Source organism: Littorina saxatilis, linkage group LG9 (assembly GCF_037325665.1).
Source record: "Littorina saxatilis isolate snail1 linkage group LG9, US_GU_Lsax_2.0, whole genome shotgun sequence".
Lineage (NCBI taxonomy): Eukaryota > Metazoa > Mollusca > Gastropoda > Littorinimorpha > Littorinidae > Littorina > Littorina saxatilis.
Genome location: NC_090253.1, coordinates 60,471,815 through 60,493,106, shown reverse-complemented (window position 1 = coordinate 60,493,106; position 21,292 = coordinate 60,471,815). Strand labels below are relative to the sequence as shown.

Sequence of the window (21,292 nt, the reverse complement as noted above, 5' to 3'; positions counted from 1 at the left end):
TCTTATTTCTACCTGACTGGATCCATCACCTTTATTTCACTTACCAAAAGTCTTCTTTTCCACATCCTTATTTCTCTGCACCCCGCATGTCGTAAGAGGCGACTAACGGATTCTGTTTCTCCTTTTACCCTTGTTAAGTGGTTCTTGTATAGAATATAGTCAATGTTTGTAAAGATTTTAGTCAAGCAGTATGTAAGAAATGTTTAGTCCTTTGTACTGGAAACTTGCATTCTCCCAGTAAGGTCATATATTGTACTACGTTGCAAGCCCCTGGAGCAATTTTTTGATTAGTGCTTTTGTGAACAAGAAACACTTAACAAGTGGCTCTATCCCATCTCCCCCCTTTCCCCTATCCCATCTCCCCCCTTTCCCTCGTCGCGATATAACCTTCGTGGTTGAAAACGACGTTAAACACCAAATAAAGAAAGAATTTCCATTGTTGTCCAAGATTCAAGGAGCTAATTTATATATTATACAAGTCGCGTAAGGCGAAAATACAACATTTAGTCAAGTTGCTGTCGAACTCAGAATGAAACTGAACGCAATGCAACGCAGCAAGACCGTATACTCGTAGTATGGTCAGTCCACCGCTCACGGCAAAGGCAGAGAAATTGACAAGAAGAGCGCTGAGAACGATAGCACGCTTTTCTGTACCTCTCTTCGTTTTAACTTTCTGAGCTTGTTTTTAATCCAAACATGTCATATCTATATGTTTTTGGAATCAGGAACCGACAAGGAATAAGATGAAAGTGTTTTTAAATTGATTTCGAAAATTTAATTTTGATAATAATTTTTATATATTTAATTTTCAGCGCTTGTTTTTAATCCAAATATAACATATTTATATGTTTTTGGAATCAGAAAATGACGGAGAATAAGATAAACGTAAATTTGGATCGTTTTATAAAATAAATAATTTTGTTACAATTTTCTGATTTTTAATGACCAAAGTCATTAATTAATTTTTAAGCCACCACGCTGAAATGCAATACCGATGTCCGGGCTTCGTCGAACAATACTTGACCAAAATTTCAACCCATTTGGTTGAAAAATGAGGGCGTGACAGTGCCGCCTCAACTTTCACGAAAAGCCGGATATATCGATATGACGTCATAAAAGACATTTATCAACAAAATGAAAAAAACGTATGGGGATATCATACCCAGGAACTTTCATGTCAAATTTCATAAAGATCGGTCCAGTAGTTTGGTCTGAATCGCTCTACACACACGCACACACACACACACACACACACACATACACCACGACCCTCGTCTCGATTCCCCCCTCGATGTTAAAACATTTAGTCATAACTTGACTAAATGTAAAAAGTAGCTCTAAAACATGGTCATGTACATTGTTTTCAAGGAACATGTTGGTGTGACAGTCAAGATACTGTATTTAACATTCATGATCTCCCGTTCTTCAACGATCAGTTGTTTCCGACTATAAACTTATAGTATTGTTCAAGATGTACAGGTTGTATACAAAGCCGGGTTTTCCCGTGTAAAACCCGGCTTTGTATACAACATGTACATCTTGCCGTGAGGGCGTAAAACTTATCTTTTCTCAAGATGTACAGGCCTATATGCCTTCGAACATTAACCCTTGCGCACTGTGTGATTTAATGTTTTGATACAACTGCATGATGGTCATTCACTACTTGTATTATCCACGATCAAACGGTGTATTGAGATAATGCAGTGACAAAGCACTGGACAAAAGCAGAGTTCGGACAAGTACTTGGAATCCTTGAAAGTGCTTGGATTTGGAGGGTTCAATTTCATTCTTTTTCTGATTAAAAGTCTAGACGGATGTATATGCTGTGCCTGACATATAAGACTATTTTGTATTTTTTTGGTGTAAGAAGGAAGGTAAATCAGACTCGGATCTTTGGCACTGGACCCAATAAACATGCCAGAACTGGGCCATTGCTGGTTTTTTGCTGGCAAGTTTGGTAAAGCTGGCCATAAAAAACCCAATACTGGGCCAATTATGGTTTGCCAACAAAGGCCCAGTTATGGCTTGCCATTACTGGCCCATCTCTGGCATTCCAGTAATATTGTCGGCCAGTAAAATTCCTTAGTTGGCCCACTGTTGGCACGCCATTGATGGCCCAGTGCTGGTTTGCCAGCATTGGGCCATCGGTGGCGTTTTGCTGGCAATTATATATAGGTTACACACTCCGAGTTCTGATTATCTTGCATATTTTCCCGAGGGTCGATTTTCATGTATTACCTCGAAAGGCTCGGTAATACATGAAAATCGACCCGAGGGAAAATATGCAAGATATTCAGAACTCGGAGTGTGTAACCTATATATATTCCGCAAGGTCTGCTCTGTGTAAGATACATTTAGCATAAACTATGCGTGCCATACGATCTGTTTTGCACTGTGTTATTAGTTTCTTTTCTAAAATTTTTGTTCAGCACTGTACTTATCTTAATGCGAGCACTTCCGTGTTAGTGCACCGTTGTTTTGTTTAATTTTAGGTTTGCTAATTTACTTTTTTCTTGTTGAATTTGTTTTCTTTTTCGTGTGCTTTAGATATTGCAAATAAAAGAATTTTGTAGAACAAGCACTCAGTGTTTTTACTTGATTGTGAAACGGTCGAATGTCTCTCTCTCTCTCTCTCTCTCTCTCTCTCTCTCTCTCTCTCTCTCTCTCTCTCTCTCTCTCTCCGTCTCTTTCTCTTTGCCTGTTCGTGTCACCTTTGTGTTTTGCCAGCGTTTGAAACGAACCAACAATGTTACGAATGAATACATAAATACAACAGGCTCTTCCTTTGCACAGTCACAAAATAACACCGTCTGTATTACAGTAAACACATGTTGGCCAGTACCATCCTGAAATATCATTTTCTGTTCAACACATAAACACATACAATGACACACACACACACACACACAAACATACACCTGAAATGCTCCAAATCACGTTTGTTACTAGACCTATATTCATTGGGAGGACGTGACCTGAATTGTCAGCAATGGAACGATATCATATTGAATTGAAATTAAATGAAAACAAAGTATGTTGTCTTTCTCGATAAAAAACAAAAACAAAACAATAACAGATACTTGCAGCGGAACCTTTCGACTTCTGTAGAACAACTCAGTCTGTGAACGCTGTAGTAGTTGAAGGCATATTGTTACATACCAACGCAGAAAGTCAACGCATTTGACTTTCTCGTCTGATATTCTGTAAAGAATGTGCTATCTTTTTGTTTTTTCCGATTTTCCGGAATGCAGATAAAAAATTGTCGGGGCTATGTCTCATTATGTGTTTGAAGAAACTTGAAAAAAGAAACAACATGTCGCCATGCACATGTTTTTTGTGCAGACAATATTTTTGCAATTCAATAAAAGGGCGACCACCCAGTAAAGTCTATGATGTTCTTTTTGTGGTTTAGTGGTTAGCAACTATATATGTAACTGACAAACTGCAAACTGAATTTTGGTAATTTCCTCTGACATATTTGAAAAAAATCAATGTTTACCTGTGTCAAGTTTCTTTTTTGGGAGAGTATATGTATAGGTTACAACACGAGTGGTTTTTTATATGGCTTGTATTTCAGTCAAGACCCAGCGGATGAATATCATCGGGAGACACGAGCCTCTGGCGAGTGGCTCTCGATTGATATTCCCGCTGGGTCTTGACTGAAATACAAGCCATATAAAAAACCACGAGTGTTGTAATCTGTATATCCCATTCTACCATCAAACACAAAGTGTAGACTACTAGCGGCACTGTTGCGATCTGTGCAGGGTAAAACTGTTGCCAGCGAGACTTAGCCCTTTTGCAACCTTAAACTAAGTGACCGTCGCTGAAAAAATAAAACGAATGAGTGCATCGATAAGTACGCGGTAACACTACTTTCAGACCATTTAAAAGCTTTAAGTAAAGGTTCATAAGTTGCAAGAAAGTAATGAAGTCGAATAGAAATTAATTTAGTTGAAGCGCACAATTCTTTTGTTTTGCGTTTCAGGTCGGCAGAACGGGCGAAACGGGTTTGGGACCCATTTGGCTTACTCGATTCAGAATCGATTCCACGTTGTTTTTCTCGAACGTGTGTAATTAGGCTTATTGACAGAGAAGCAAATTTTAGGGAACAAATATGTAGGTTTAGATTTAACCATTTGCTCCCTATTTGAAATGTATCTACGTGATAAACTGTTTTGCGAGTGTGTTTGCATGGATGAACTTAAACTGGTATGGGTGAGAGGAAAACGCGACCGACACGTCTGTCACCGCCGATTGATTGCATTTTGAAGGAATATGACTGGATTACGGAAAAATATGTGGACTTACTGCAGAGCCAGGCAAAAGAGTAGACACGTGAAACAGCCGATGTTTGATAGCTGAAGGCGCACACCAAAACACACTACCGACAGATTCTCAAAAGTCGTCTGCTAACGATGCAAGGGGAGGGTACTCGTGTTTTTGTTTTGGTTCGCTAGCATCTGGTTATCTTGTAAGTTGAATGTTCGTTTTTTTCGACCTGCATTGCTTTCATAATGAAAGAAACTTTTGCTTATTGCATATCATACATCAGATCAGTTCTGAGATTCATTTTTGCGTGCAACTGATATGGTTTTCTGAGCCGTGCAATACGATTTTAGAACTTCATACAAATTCTGTGTCACATTGTTCGGCGCGAGGTCAAAGGTCGGGAGGAAAGTAGTCCTTTGCCCAAATCGGAATCTGCACTATCATATATTTTTTGGAGTCCATGATGTATTTATTGAGCTATAAAAATACAACATATATACCCATACTGAAGTAACAGAGACAAAGAAGGGAGGTCATGGGATATATATATATATATATGTGTGTGTGTGTGTGTGTGTGTATGTGTGTGTGTGTGTGTGTGTGTGTGTGTGTGTGTGTGTGTGTGTGTGTGTGTGTGTGTGTGTGTTGTAGTAGGCTTGTGTGTTGTTTGTGCCCGTCTTCTGTCTGTCGACCTGTCTGCCAGTCCAATTGTTGTGAATGTTTGTTTTTCTGTGCATGTGTATGCCTGTCTGTTACACACACACACACACACACACACACACACACACACACACACACACACATACACACACACACAACCATCACCACCACGAACAACAACAACATGCAAGCAACACCTTTGTTCATAGCATGCTATTTAATGAGAAGTCAGCCAGCGGGAATGACTTGCAGTTTGTTATTGTCTCGCATTTCGTCAACAAGCTCCATCTGGGTTGGCCACGGTAAGGCTGGGGCTGTCACCATAGAAACAAGTCTTAGTAAATGTATGTAACTGCAGATTGTCATATGCACTAGATAAACGTTCAAGGCGCACAGAATGCTACATGGTTTGCTGTGCGATACCAGGTTGACACGATATGTTTTGTTTTTTTAAAGATTAAAATGCAAGCGAAAGCAGTCGTCATGAGGAGCGGAATATTACTTCCAGACCGTAGTTTGACCCGACCTTATTTACATGATATATACACGTGTGAAAAGACGGTTTATCTAACACTTGGATGGGCGCTCTCACGTATGATACAATCAAACAACGTGTGGTGTGCACTCCAATCACCTTTAGAGACAGTCAAACAACGTGTGGTGTGCACTCCAATCACCTTTAGAGACAGTCAAACAACGTGTGGTGTGCACTCCAATCACCTTTAGAGACAGTCAAACAACGTGTGGTGTGCACTCCAATCACCTTTAGAGACAATCAAACAACGTGTGGTGTGCACTCCAATCACGTTTAGAGACAGTCAAACAACGTGTGGTGTGCACTCCAATCACCTTTAGAGACAGTCAAACAACGTGTGGTGTGCACTCCAATCACGTTTAGAGACAGTCAAACAACGTGTGGTGTGCACTCCAATCACCTTTAGAGACAGTCAAACAACGTGTGGTGTGCACTCCAATCACGTTTAGAGACAGTCAAACAACGTGTGGTGTGCACTCCAATCACGTTTAGAGACAGTCAAACAACGTGTGGTGTGCACTCCAATCACGTTTAGAGACAGTCAAACAACGTGTGGTGTGCACTCCAATCACGTTTAGAGACAGTCAAACAACGTGTGGTGTGCACTCCAATCACCTTTAGAGACAGTCAAACAACGTGTGGTGTGCACTCCAATCACCTTTAGAGACAGTCAAACAACGTGTGGTGTGCACTCCAATCACGTTTAGAGACAGTCAAACAACGTGTGGTGTGCACTCCAATCACGTTTAGAGACAGTCAAACAACGTGTGGTGTGCACTCCAATCACGTTTAGAGACAGTCAAACAACGTGTGGTGTGCACTCCAATCACGTTTAGAGACAGTCAAACAACGTGTGGTGTGCACTCCAATCACCTTTAGAGACAGTCAAACAACGTGTGGTGTGCACTCCAATCACGTTTAGAGACAGTCAAACAACGTGTGGTGTGAACTCCAATCACGTTTAGAGACAGTCAAACAACGTGTGGTGTGCACTCCAATCACGTTTAGAGACAGTCAAACAACGTGTGGTGTGCACTCCAATCACGTTTAGAGACAGTCAAACAACGTGTGGTGTGCACTCCAATCACCTTTAGAGACAGTCAAACAACGTGTGGTGTGCACTCCAATCACGTTTAGAGACAGTCAAACAACGTGTGGTGTGCACTCCAATCACGTTTAGAGACAGTCAAACAACGTGTGGTGTGCACTCCAATCACGTTTAGAGACAGTCAAACAACGTGTGGTGTGCACTCCAATCACGTTTAGAGACAGTCAAACAACGTGTGGTGTGCACTCCAATCACGTTTAGAGACAGTCAAACAACGTGTGGTGTGCACTCCAATCACGTTTAGAGACAGTCAAACAACGTGTGGTGTGCACTCCAATCACGTTAAAGACAGTCAAACAACGTGTGGTGTGCACTCCAATCACGTTTAGAGACAGTCAAACAACGTGTGGTGTGCACTCCAATCACCTTTAGAGACAGTCAAACAACGTGTGGTGTGCACTCCAATCACGTTTAGAAACAGTCAAACAACGTGTGGTATGCACTCCAATCACCTTTAGAGACAGTCAAACAACGTGTGGTGTGCACTCCAATCACGTTTAGAAACAGTCAAACAACGTGTGGTATGCACTCCAATCACCTTTAGAGACAGTCAAACAACGTGTGGTGTGCACTCCAATCACGTTTAGAGACAGTCAAACAACGTGTGGTGTGCACTCCAATCACCTTTAGAGACAGTCAAACAACGTGTGGTGTGCACTCCAATCACGTTTAGAGACAGTCAAACAACGTGTGGTGTGCACTCCAATCACGTTTAGAGACAGTCAAACAACGTGTGGTGTGCAATCCAATCACGTTTAGAGACAGTCAAACAACGTGTGGTGTGCACTCCAATCACGTTTAGAGACAGTCAAACAACGTGTGGTGTGCACTCCAATCACCTTTAGAGACAGTCAAACAACGTGTGGTGTGCACTCCAATCACCTTTAGAGACAGTCAAACAACGTGTGGTGTGCACTCCAATCACGTTTAGAGACAGTCAAACAACGTGTGGTGTGCACTCCAATCACGTTTAGAGACAGTCAAACAACGTGTGGTGTGCACTCCAATCACGTTTAGAGACAGTCAAACAACGTGTGGTGTGCACTCCAATCACGTTTACAGACAGTCAAACAACGTGTGGTGTGCACTCCAATCACCTTTAGAGACAGTCAAACAACGTGTGGTGTGCACTCCAATCACGTTTAGAGACAGTCAAACAACGTGTGGTGTGCACTCCAATCACGTTTAGAGACAGTCAAACAACGTGTGGTGTGCACTCCAATCACCTTTAGAGACAGTCAAACAACGTGTGGTGTGCACTCCAATCACGTTTAGAGACAGTCAAACAACGTGTGGTGTGCACTCCAATCACGTTTAGAGACAGTCAAACAACGTGTGGTGTGCACTCCAATCACGTTTAGAGACAGTCAAACAACGTGTGGTGTGCACTCCAATCACGTTTAGAGACAGTCAAACAACGTGTGGTGTGCACTCCAATCACCTTTAGAGACAGTCAAACAACGTGTGGTGTGCACTCCAATCACGTTTAGAGACAGTCAAACAACGTGTGGTGTGCACTCCAATCACCTTTAGAGACAGTCAAACAACGTGTGGTGTGCACTCCAATCACGTTTAGAGACAGTCAAACAACGTGTGGTGTGCACTCCAATCACGTTTAGAGACAGTCAAACAACGTGTGGTGTGCACTCCAATCACCTTTAGAGACAGTCAAACAACGTGTGGTGTGCACTCCAATCACCTTTAGAGACAGTCAAACAACGTGTGGTGTGCACTCCAATCACGTTTAGAGACAGTCAAACAACGTGTGGTGTGCACTCCAATCACCTTTAGAGACAGTCAAACAACGTGTGGTGTGCACTCCAATCACCTTTAGAGACAGTCAAACAACGTGTGGTGTGCACTCCAATCACCTTTAGAGACAGTCAAACAACGTGTGGTGTGCACTCCAATCACCTTTAGAGACAGTCAAACAACGTGTGGTGTGCACTCCAATCACCTTTAGAGACAGTCAAACAACGTGTGGTGTGCACTCCAATCACCTTTAGAGACAGTCAAACAACGTGTGGTGTGCACTCCAATCACCTTTAGAGACAGTCAAACAACGTGTGGTGTGCACTCCAATCACCTTTAGAGACAGTCAAACAACGTGTGGTGTGCACTCCAATCACGTTTAGAGACAGTCAAACAACGTGTGGTGTGCACTCCAATCACGTTTAGAGACAGTCAAACAACGTGTGGTGTGCACTCCAATCACCTTTAGAGACAGTCAAACAACGTGTGGTGTGCACTCCAATCACCTTTAGAGACAGTCAAACAACGTGTGGTGTGCACTCCAATCACCTTTAGAGACAGTCAAACAACGTGTGGTGTGCACTCCAATCACCTTTAGAGACAGTCAAACAACGTGTGGTGTGCACTCCAATCACCTTTAGAGACAGTCAAACAACGTGTGGTGTGCACTCCAATCACCTTTAGAGACAGTCAAACAACGTGTGGTGTGCACTCCAATCACCTTTAGAGACAGTCAAACAACGTGTGGTGTGCACTCCAATCACCTTTAGAGACAGTCAAACAACGTGTGGTGTGCACTCCAATCACCTTTAGAGACAGTCAAACAACGTGTGGTGTGCACTCCAATCACGTTTAGAGACAGTCAAACAACGTGTGGTGTGCACTCCAATCACGTTTAGAGACAGTCAAACAACGTGTGGTGTGCACTCCAATCACGTTTAGAGACAGTCAAACAACGTGTGGTGTGCACTCCAATCACCTTTAGAGACAGTCAAACAACGTGTGGTGTGCACTCCAATCACCTTTAGAGACAGTCAAACAACGTGTGGTGTGCACTCCAATCACCTTTAGAGACAGTCAAACAACGTGTGGTGTGCACTCCAATCACCTTTAGAGACAGTCAAACAACGTGTGGTGTGCACTCCAATCACCTTTAGAGACAGTCAAACAACGTGTGGTGTGCACTCCAATCACCTTTAGAGACAGTCAAACAACGTGTGGTGTGCACTCCAATCACCTTTAGAGACAGTCAAACAACGTGTGGTGTGCACTCCAATCACCTTTAGAGACAGTCAAACAACGTGTGGTGTGCACTCCAATCACGTTTAGAGACAGTCAAACAACGTGTGGTGTGCACTCCAATCACGTTTAGAGACAGTCAAACAACGTGTGGTGTGCACTCCAATCACGTTTAGAGACAGTCAAACAACGTGTGGTGTGCACTCCAATCACCTTTAGAGACAGTCAAACAACGTGTGGTGTGCACTCCAATCACGTTTAGAGACAGTCAAACAACGTGTGGTGTGCACTCCAATCACCTTTAGAGACAGTCAAACAACGTGTGGTGTGCACTCCAATCACGTTTAGAGACAGTCAAACAACGTGTGGTGTGCACTCCAATCACCTTTAGAGACAGTCAAACAACGTGTGGTGTGCACTCCAATCACGTTTAGAGACAGTCAAACAACGTGTGGTGTGCACTCCAATCACCTTTAGAGACAGTCAAACAACGTGTGGTGTGCACTCCAATCACCTTTAGAGACAGTCAAACAACGTGTGGTGTGCACTCCAATCACGTTTAGAGACAGTCAAACAACGTGTGGTGTGCACTCCAATCACCTTTAGAGACAGTCAAACAACGTGTGGTGTGCACTCCAATCACGTTTAGAGACAGTCAAACAACGTGTGGTGTGCACTCCAATCACCTTTAGAGACAGTCAAACAACGTGTGGTGTGCACTCCAATCACCTTTAGAGACAGTCAAACAACGTGTGGTGTGCACTCCAATCACCTTTAGAGACAGTCAAACAACGTGTGGTGTGCACTCCAATCACGTTTAGAGACAGTCAAACAACGTGTGGTGTGCACTCCAATCACCTTTAGAGACAGTCAAACAACGTGTGGTGTGCACTCCAATCACCTTTAGAGACAGTCAAACAACGTGTGGTGTGCACTCCAATCACCTTTAGAGACAGTCAAACAACGTGTGGTGTGCACTCCAATCACCTTTAGAGACAGTCAAACAACGTGTGGTGTGCACTCCAATCACGTTTAGAGACAGTCAAACAACGTGTGGTGTGCACTCCAATCACGTTTAGAGACAGTCAAACAACGTGTGGTGTGCACTCCAATCACGTTTAGAGACAGTCAAACAACGTATGGTGTGCACTCCAATCACGTTTAGAGACAGTCAAACAACGTGTGGTGTGCACTCCAATCACGTTTAGAGACAGTCAAACAACGTGTGGTGTGCACTCCAATCACGTTTACAGACAGTCAAACAACGTGTGGTGTGCACTCCAATCACCTTTAGAGACAGTCAAACAACGTGTGGTGTGCACTCCAATCACCTTTAGAGACAGTCAAACAACGTGTGGTGTGCACTCCAATCACGTTTAGAGACAGTCAAACAACGTGTGGTGTGCACTCCAATCACGTTTAGAGACAGTCAAACAACGTGTGGTGTGCACTCCAATCACGTTTAGAGACAGTCAAACAACGTGTGGTGTGCACTCCAATCACGTTTAGAGACAGTCAAACAACGTGTGGTGTGCACTCCAATCACCTTTAGAGACAGTCAAACAACGTGTGGTGTGCACTCCAATCACGTTTAGAGACAGTCAAACAACGTGTGGTGTGCACTCCAATCACGTTTAGAGACAGTCAAACAACGTGTGGTGTGCACTCCAATCACGTTTAGAGACAGTCAAACAACGTGTGGTGTGCACTCCAATCACGTTTAGAGACAGTCAAACAACGTGTGGTGTGCACTCCAATCACCTTTAGAGACAGTCAAACAACGTGTGGTGTGCACTCCAATCACGTTTAGAGACAGTCAAACAACGTGTGGTGTGCACTCCAATCACGTTTACAGACAGTCAAACAACGTGTGGTGTGCACTCCAATCACGTTTAGAGACAGTCAAACAACGTGTGGTGTGCACTCCAATCACGTTTAGAGACAGTCAAACAACGTGTGGTGTGCACTCCAATCACGTTTAGAGACAGTCAAACAACGTGTGGTGTGCACTCCAATCACGTTTAGAGACAGTCAAACAACGTGTGGTGTGCACTCCAATCACGTTAGAGACAGTCAAACAACGTGTGGTGTGCACTCCAATCACGTTTAGAGACAGTCAAACAACGTGTGGTGTGCACTCCAATCACCTTTAGAGACAGTCAAACAACGTGTGGTGTGCACTCCAATCACGTTTAGAAGACAGTCAAACAACGTGTGGTGTGCACTCCAATCACCTTTAGAGACAGTCAAACAACGTGTGGTGTGCACTCCAATCACGTTTAGAGACAGTCAAACAACGTGTGGTGTGCACTCCAATCACCTTTAGAGACAGTCAAACAACGTGTGGTGTGCACTCCAATCACGTTTAGAGACAGTCAAACAACGTGTGGTGTGCACTCCAATCACCTTTAGAGACAGTCAAACAACGTGTGGTGTGCACTCCAATCACCTTTAGAGACAGTCAAACAACGTGTGGTGTGCACTCCAATCACCTTTAGAGACAGTCAAACAACGTGTGGTGTGCAATCCAATCACGTTTAGAGACAGTCAAACAACGTGTGGTGTGCACTCCAATCACGTTTAGAGACAGTCAAACAACGTGTGGTGTGCACTCCAATCACGTTTAGAGACAGTCAAACAACGTGTGGTGTGCACTCCAATCACGTTTAGAGACAGTCAAACAACGTGTGGTGTGCACTCCAATCACCTTTAGAGACAGTCAAACAACGTGTGGTGTGCACTCCAATCACCTTTAGAGACAGTCAAACAACGTGTGGTGTGCACTCCAATCACGTTTAGAGACAGTCAAACAACGTGTGGTGTGCACTCCAATCACCTTTAGAGACAGTCAAACAACGTGTGGTGTGCACTCCAATCACGTTTAGAGACAGTCAAACAACGTGTGGTGTGCACTCCAATCACGTTTAGAGACAGTCAAACAACGTGTGGTGTGCACTCCAATCACGTTTAGAGACAGTCAAACAACGTGTGGTGTGCACTCCAATCACGTTTAGAGACAGTCAAACAACGTGTGGTGTGCACTCCAATCACGTTTAGAGACAGTCAAACAACGTGTGGTGTGCACTCCAATCACGTTTAGAGACAGTCAAACAACGTGTGGTGTGCACTCCAATCACGTTTAGAGACAGTCAAACAACGTGTGGTGTGCACTCCAATCACCTTTAGAGACAGTCAAACAACGTGTGGTGTGCACTCCAATCACGTTTAGAGACAGTCAAACAACGTGTGGTGTGCACTCCAATCACGTTTAGAGACAGTCAAACAACGTGTGGTGTGCACTCCAATCACGTTTACAGACAGTCAAACAACGTGTGGTGTGCACTCCAATCACGTTTAGAGACAGTCAAACAACGTGTGGTGTGCACTCCAATCACGTTTAGAGACAGTCAAACAACGTGTGGTGTGCACTCCAATCACCTTTAGAGACAGTCAAACAACGTGTGGTGTGCAATCCAATCACGTTTAGAGACAGTCAAACAACGTGTGGTGTGCACTCCAATCACCTTTAGAGACAGTCAAACAACGTGTGGTGTGCACTCCAATCACGTTTAGAGACAGTCAAACAACGTGTGGTGTGCACTCCAATCACGTTTAGAGACAGTCAAACAACGTGTGGTGTGCACTCCAATCACCTTTAGAGACAGTCAAACAACGTGTGGTGTGCACTCCAATCACCTTTAGAGACAGTCAAACAACGTGTGGTGTGCACTCCAATCACGTTTAGAGACAGTCAAACAACGTGTGGTGTGCACTCCAATCACCTTTAGAGACAGTCAAACAACGTGTGGTGTGCACTCCAATCACCTTTAGAGACAGTCAAACAACGTGTGGTGTGCACTCCAATCACCTTTAGAGACAGTCAAACAACGTGTGGTGTGCACTCCAATCACCTTTAGAGACAGTCAAACAACGTGTGGTGTGCACTCCAATCACCTTTAGAGACAGTCAAACAACGTGTGGTGTGCACTCCAATCACCTTTAGAGACAGTCAAACAACGTGTGGTGTGCACTCCAATCACCTTTAGAGACAGTCAAACAACGTGTGGTGTGCACTCCAATCACCTTTAGAGACAGTCAAACAACGTGTGGTGTGCACTCCAATCACGTTTAGAGACAGTCAAACAACGTGTGGTGTGCACTCCAATCACGTTTACAGACAGTCAAACAACGTGTGGTGTGCACTCCAATCACCTTTAGAGACAGTCAAACAACGTGTGGTGTGCACTCCAATCACCTTTAGAGACAGTCAAACAACGTGTGGTGTGCACTCCAATCACCTTTAGAGACAGTCAAACAACGTGTGGTGTGCACTCCAATCACCTTTAGAGACAGTCAAACAACGTGTGGTGTGCACTCCAATCACCTTTAGAGACAGTCAAACAACGTGTGGTGTGCACTCCAATCACCTTTAGAGACAGTCAAACAACGTGTGGTGTGCACTCCAATCACCTTTAGAGACAGTCAAACAACGTGTGGTGTGCACTCCAATCACCTTTAGAGACAGTCAAACAACGTGTGGTGTGCACTCCAATCACGTTTAGAGACAGTCAAACAACGTGTGGTGTGCACTCCAATCACGTTTAGAGACAGTCAAACAACGTGTGGTGTGCACTCCAATCACGTTTAGAGACAGTCAAACAACGTGTGGTGTGCACTCCAATCACCTTTAGAGACAGTCAAACAACGTGTGGTGTGCACTCCAATCACCTTTAGAGACAGTCAAACAACGTGTGGTGTGCACTCCAATCACCTTTAGAGACAGTCAAACAACGTGTGGTGTGCACTCCAATCACCTTTAGAGACAGTCAAACAACGTGTGGTGTGCACTCCAATCACCTTTAGAGACAGTCAAACAACGTGTGGTGTGCACTCCAATCACCTTTAGAGACAGTCAAACAACGTGTGGTGTGCACTCCAATCACCTTTAGAGACAGTCAAACAACGTGTGGTGTGCACTCCAATCACCTTTAGAGACAGTCAAACAACGTGTGGTGTGCACTCCAATCACCTTTAGAGACAGTCAAACAACGTGTGGTGTGCACTCCAATCACCTTTAGAGACAGTCAAACAACGTGTGGTGTGCACTCCAATCACCTTTAGAGACAGTCAAACAACGTGTGGTGTGCACTCCAATCACGTTTAGAGACAGTCAAACAACGTGTGGTGTGCACTCCAATCACGTTTAGAGACAGTCAAACAACGTGTGGTGTGCACTCCAATCACGTTTAGAGACAGTCAAACAACGTGTGGTGTGCACTCCAATCACCTTTAGAGACAGTCAAACAACGTGTGGTGTGCAATCCAATCACGTTTAGAGACAGTCAAACAACGTGTGGTGTGCACTCCAATCACGTTTAGAGACAGTCAAACAACGTGTGGTGTGCACTCCAATCACGTTTAGAGACAGTCAAACAACGTGTGGTGTGCACTCCAATCACCTTTAGAGACAGTCAAACAACGTGTGGTGTGCACTCCAATCACCTTTAGAGACAGTCAAACAACGTGTGGTGTGCACTCCAATCACGTTTAGAGACAGTCAAACAACGTGTGGTGTGCACTCCAATCACCTTTAGAGACAGTCAAACAACGTGTGGTGTGCACTCCAATCACCTTTAGAGACAGTCAAACAACGTGTGGTGTGCACTCCAATCACCTTTAGAGACAGTCAAACAACGTGTGGTGTGCACTCCAATCACCTTTAGAGACAGTCAAACAACGTGTGGTGTGCACTCCAATCACCTTTAGAGACAGTCAAACAACGTGTGGTGTGCACTCCAATCACCTTTAGAGACAGTCAAACAACGTGTGGTGTGCACTCCAATCACCTTTAGAGACAGTCAAACAACGTGTGGTGTGCACTCCAATCACCTTTAGAGACAGTCAAACAACGTGTGGTGTGCACTCCAATCACCTTTAGAGACAGTCAAACAACGTGTGGTGTGCACTCCAATCACCTTTAGAGACAGTCAAACAACGTGTGGTGTGCACTCCAATCACCTTTAGAGACAGTCAAACAACGTGTGGTGTGCACTCCAATCACCTTTAGAGACAGTCAAACAACGTGTGGTGTGCACTCCAATCACCTTTAGAGACAGTCAAACAACGTGTGGTGTGCACTCCAATCACCTTTAGAGACAGTCAAACAACGTGTGGTGTGCACTCCAATCACCTTTAGAGACAGTCAAACAACGTGTGGTGTGCACTCCAATCACGTTTAGAGACAGTCAAACAACGTGTGGTGTGCACTCCAATCACCTTTAGAGACAGTCAAACAACGTGTGGTGTGCACTCCAATCACCTTTAGAGACAGTCAAACAACGTGTGGTGTGCACTCCAATCACCTTTAGAGACAGTCAAACAACGTGTGGTGTGCACTCCAATCACCTTTAGAGACAGTCAAACAACGTGTGGTGTGCACTCCAATCACCTTTAGAGACAGTCAAACAACGTGTGGTGTGCACTCCAATCACCTTTAGAGACAGTCAAACAACGTGTGGTGTGCACTCCAATCACGTTTAGAGACAGTCAAACAACGTGTGGTGTGCACTCCAATCACGTTTAGAGACAGTCAAACAACGTGTGGTGTGCACTCCAATCACGTTTAGAGACAGTCAAACAACGTGTGGTGTGCACTCCAATCACGTTTAGAGACAGTCAAACAACGTGTGGTGTGCACTCCAATCACGTTTAGAGACAGTCAAACAACGTGTGGTGTGCACTCCAATCACGTTTAGAGACAGTCAAACAACGTGTGGTGTGCACTCCAATCACGTTTAGAGACAGTCAAACAACGTGTGGTGTGCACTCCAATCACGTTTAGAGACAGTCAAACAACGTGTGGTGTGCACTCCAATCACGTTTAGAGACAGTCAAACAACGTGTGGTGTGCACTCCAATCACGTTTACAGACAGTCAAACAACGTGTGGTGTGCACTCCAATCACCTTTAGAGACAGTCAAACAACGTGTGGTGTGCACTCCAATCACCTTTAGAGACAGTCAAACAACGTGTGGTGTGCACTCCAATCACCTTTAGAGACAGTCAAACAACGTGTGGTGTGCACTCCAATCACCTTTAGAGACAGTCAAACAACGTGTGGTGTGCACTCCAATCACCTTTAGAGACAGTCAAACAACGTGTGGTGTGCACTCCAATCACCTTTAGAGACAGTCAAACAACGTGTGGTGTGCACTCCAATCACCTTTAGAGACAGTCAAACAACGTGTGGTGTGCACTCCAATCACCTTTAGAGACAGTCAAACAACGTGTGGTGTGCACTCCAATCACCTTTAGAGACAGTCAAACAACGTGTGGTGTGCACTCCAATCACCTTTAGAGACAGTCAAACAACGTGTGGTGTGCACTCCAATCACGTTTAGAGACAGTCAAACAACGTGTGGTGTGCACTCCAATCACCTTTAGAGACAGTCAAACAACGTGTGGTGTGCACTCCAATCACCTTTAGAGACAGTCAAACAACGTGTGGTGTGCACTCCAATCACCTTTAGAGACAGTCAAACAACGTGTGGTGTGCACTCCAATCACCTTTAGAGACAGTCAAACAACGTGTGGTGTGCACTCCAATCACCTTTAGAGACAGTCAAACAACGTGTGGTGTGCACTCCAATCACCTTTAGAGACAGTCAAACAACGTGTGGTGTGCACTCCAATCACGTTTAGAGACAGTCAAACAACGTGTGGTGTGCACTCCAATCACCTTTAGAGACAGTCAAACAACGTGTGGTGTGCACTCCAATCACGTTTAGAGACAGTCAAACAACGTGTGGTGTGCACTCCAATCACGTTTAGAGACAGTCAAACAACGTGTGGTGTGCACTCCAATCACGTTTAGAGACAGTCAAACAACGTGTGGTGTGCACTCCAATCACCTTTAGAGACAGTCAAACAACGTGTGGTGTGCAATCCAATCACGTTTAGAGACAGTCAAACAACGTGTGGTGTGCACTCCAATCACGTTTAGAGACAGTCAAACAACGTGTGGTGTGCACTCCAATCACGTTTAGAGACAGTCAAACAACGTGTGGTGTGCACTCCAATCACCTTTAGAGACAGTCAAACAACGTGTGGTGTGCACTCCAATCACCTTTAGAGACAGTCAAACAACGTGTGGTGTGCACTCCAATCACCTTTAGAGACAGTCAAACAACGTGTGGTGTGCACTCCAATCACCTTTAGAGACAGTCAAACAACGTGTGGTGTGCAATCCAATCACGTTTAGAGACAGTCAAACAACGTGTGGTGTGCACTCCAATCACGTTTAGAGACAGTCAAACAACGTGTGGTGTGCACTCCAATCACGTTTAGAGACAGTCAAACAACGTGTGGTGTGCACTCCAATCACGTTTAGAGACAGTCAAACAACGTGTGGTGTGCACTCCAATCACGTTTAGAGACAGTCAAACAACGTGTGGTGTGCACTCCAATCACGTTTAGAGACAGTCAAACAACGTGTGGTGTGCACTCCAATCACCTTTAGAGACAGTCAAACAACGTGTGGTGTGCACTCCAATCACGTTTAGAGACAGTCAAACAACGTGTGGTGTGCACTCCAATCACGTTTAGAGACAGTCAAACAACGTGTGGTGTGCACTCCAATCACGTTTAGAGACAGTCAAACAACGTGTGGTGTGCACTCCAATCACGTTTAGAGACAGTCAAACAACGTGTGGTGTGCACTCCAATCACGTTTAGAGACAGTCAAACAACGTGTGGTGTGCACTCCAATCACGTTTACAGACAGTCAAACAACGTGTGGTGTGCACTCCAATCACGTTTAGAGACAGTCAAACAACGTGTGGTGTGCACTCCAATCACCTTTAGAGACAGTCAAACAACGTGTGGTGTGCACTCCAATCACGTTTAGAGACAGTCAAACAACGTGTGGTGTGCACTCCAATCACGTTTAGAGACAGTCAAACAACGTGTGGTGTGCACTCCAATCACGTTTAGAGACAGTCAAACAACGTGTGGTGTGCACTCCAATCACCTTTAGAGACAGTCAAACAACGTGTGGTGTGCACTCCAATCACCTTTAGAGACAGTCAAACAACGTGTGGTGTGCAATCCAATCACGTTTAGAGACAGTCAAACAACGTGTGGTGTGCACTCCAATCACCTTTAGAGACAGTCAAACAACGTGTGGTGTGCACTCCAATCACCTTTAGAGACAGTCAAACAACGTGTGGTGTGCACTCCAATCACCTTTAGAGACAGTCAAACAACGTGTGGTGTGCACTCCAATCACCTTTAGAGACAGTCAAACAACGTGTGGTGTGCACTCCAATCACCTTTAGAGACAGTCAAACAACGTGTGGTGTGCACTCCAATCACCTTTAGAGACAGTCAAACAACGTGTGGTGTGCACTCCAATCACCTTTAGAGACAGTCAAACAACGTGTGGTGTGCACTCCAATCACCTTTAGAGACAGTCAAACAACGTGTAGTGTGCACTCCAATCACGTTTAGAGACAGTCAAACAACGTGTGGTGTGCACTCCAATCACGTTTAGAGACAGTCAAACAACGTGTGGTGTGCACTCCAATCACCTTTAGAGACAGTCAAACAACGTGTGGTGTGCACTCCAATCACCTTTAGAGACAGTCAAACAACGTGTGGTGTGCACTCCAATCACCTTTAGAGACAGTCAAACAACGTGTGGTGTGCACTCCAATCACCTTTAGAGACAGTCAAACAACGTGTGGTGTGCACTCCAATCACCTTTAGAGACAGTCAAACAACGTGTGGTGTGCACTCCAATCACCTTTAGAGACAGTCAAACAACGTGTGGTGTGCACTCCAATCACCTTTAGAGACAGTCAAACAACGTGTGGTGTGCACTCCAATCACCTTTAGAGACAGTCAAACAACGTGTGGTGTGCACTCCAATCACGTTTAGAGACAGTCAAACAACGTGTGGTGTGCACTCCAATCACGTTTAGAGACAGTCAAACAACGTGTGGTGTGCACTCCAATCACGTTTAGAGACAGTCAAACAACGTGTGGTGTGCACTCCAATCACGTTTAGAGACAGTCAAACAACGTGTGGTGTGCACTCCAATCACGTTTAGAGACAGTCAAACAACGTGTGGTGTGCACTCCAATCACGTTTAGAGACAGTCAAACAACGTGTGGTGTGCACTCCAATCACGTTTAGAGACAGTCAAACAACGTGTGGTGTGAATCACGTTTAGAGACAGTCAAACAACAGAGTGTGGATTGCCTAGTATATCTGAGCTTAAATGACAACCAGCATTGCTGAACTAGCCCCCCCCCCCCCCCCCCCACTCCCCGCCAAATGAAGCCCGCATCGCATCGTAAAAAGTCCAAATATACAAGGTAACGCCAAGAGAGAGAGAGGCTTTCCATAGTCTTCATTTTGGATTTTGGCTCATGTTATTGATATCAGTTCATAGAACTAGTCACACTCGTATTGCTAGGACTTTATAATACAAGCTTCTGTAATAGATGTACAACAAGCATACAAGCGGGTTGACTCACTCGCACTCCTTCTGAGCGTTGAACATGCACTGGTTGCCATAGGTAACCCCGTCCGAGCCACAGATGGGGTCCCACTGCAGGTTACACGCCGTCGGCCCGCACTCAGCATCTGTGCTAGCTGCACGTGAACAGCGAACATTGAATCAGTGAATGATGAAATGAATGAGAAATACAAAATGTCTTACAGGCAAACATCGACTGGTGTGTTATATGAAGTCTTATATCGCGCGCGTATCTCCAGACTCGGACTCAAGGCGCAGGGATCTATTTAATTTTGGCTTAACTCATTTTAGACAGCTTTTCAGAAAAAAAATTGATATGAAATAGTGTTTATATTTGTACCTTGTATGGATACAAAGACAAACGAATGTTAAATCATGTATTGTCCATCGTATTTTAGAGAATAATCCTCAGTGAGAATGACTCACTTAGTCTAAAGCACAAAAACATCAAAATCGCCGAGAATCGAGTTATCCCAAAATTCCAGGTCGACGACGACATGTAGCTCTGTCCTCTTGTATCTGCCCTGCATCTGGTGTCCATGGCAACGCAAAGTCTATCTCTGTGGCCGTTTACTATAACAAGGCTTTGTTCCCTGGAGACGGATGTTCGGCTTTAGGTCAAAGAGGCAGCCGCTTCTCGGCCTTTCGAGCTGAATGTACGTGATTGAATCAATGATGGAATCAGTGGATAAATAAACCGCAGAATAAATCAATCAATCAATGATCAATTAAAATTATGGACGAGTAGAGCAAGATGAAAGATAATTCCAGGTGTTTCTAACTGTCACCACTCCGAATGTATGTTCTGTAAACGTTTTGCATTTGAACTCGCCAGAAAAGTTCTCCCAAATGGCCTTTGCAAAACAAATCTTTGAAACAAACAAACTAAACGAAAAAAAGTCAAACTCACCGAATGCTGCTAAGGCCAGAAGTGTGCAGACGATAAGGAATTTCATCTTGGCTGGAGTGTGGGTGTCTGCTTTCACCGAATGGCTGAACTTGTGTTGTGAATGGATAACCACTGAACTCTGCTTCCCTTTTTATGCAAACTACTTATCTCATCATCACAATAAAAAGTACACTTTCTGACTGCCAGCGCCCACTCCATAGAGTCATAATAAATGACGAGCCGTATTTCACTAATATTAGATCATATTTTACCACAGAAGTTGGAAGTGGAAAAGT

General features: G+C 44.3%; 1 long non-coding RNA gene across 1 annotated transcript; it reads right to left on the bottom strand.

The window, feature by feature from the left end:
- Positions 1-5,130: 5,130 nt before the first annotated feature.
- On the bottom strand, positions 5,131-21,177 carry LOC138977493 (uncharacterized). The gene is made up of 3 exons (XR_011459308.1): positions 21,018-21,177; positions 20,106-20,223; positions 5,131-5,246 (listed from the first exon to the last, which is right to left on the bottom strand). It is a non-coding gene; the product is annotated as an uncharacterized lncRNA (long non-coding RNA).
- Positions 21,178-21,292: the final 115 nt, after the last annotated feature.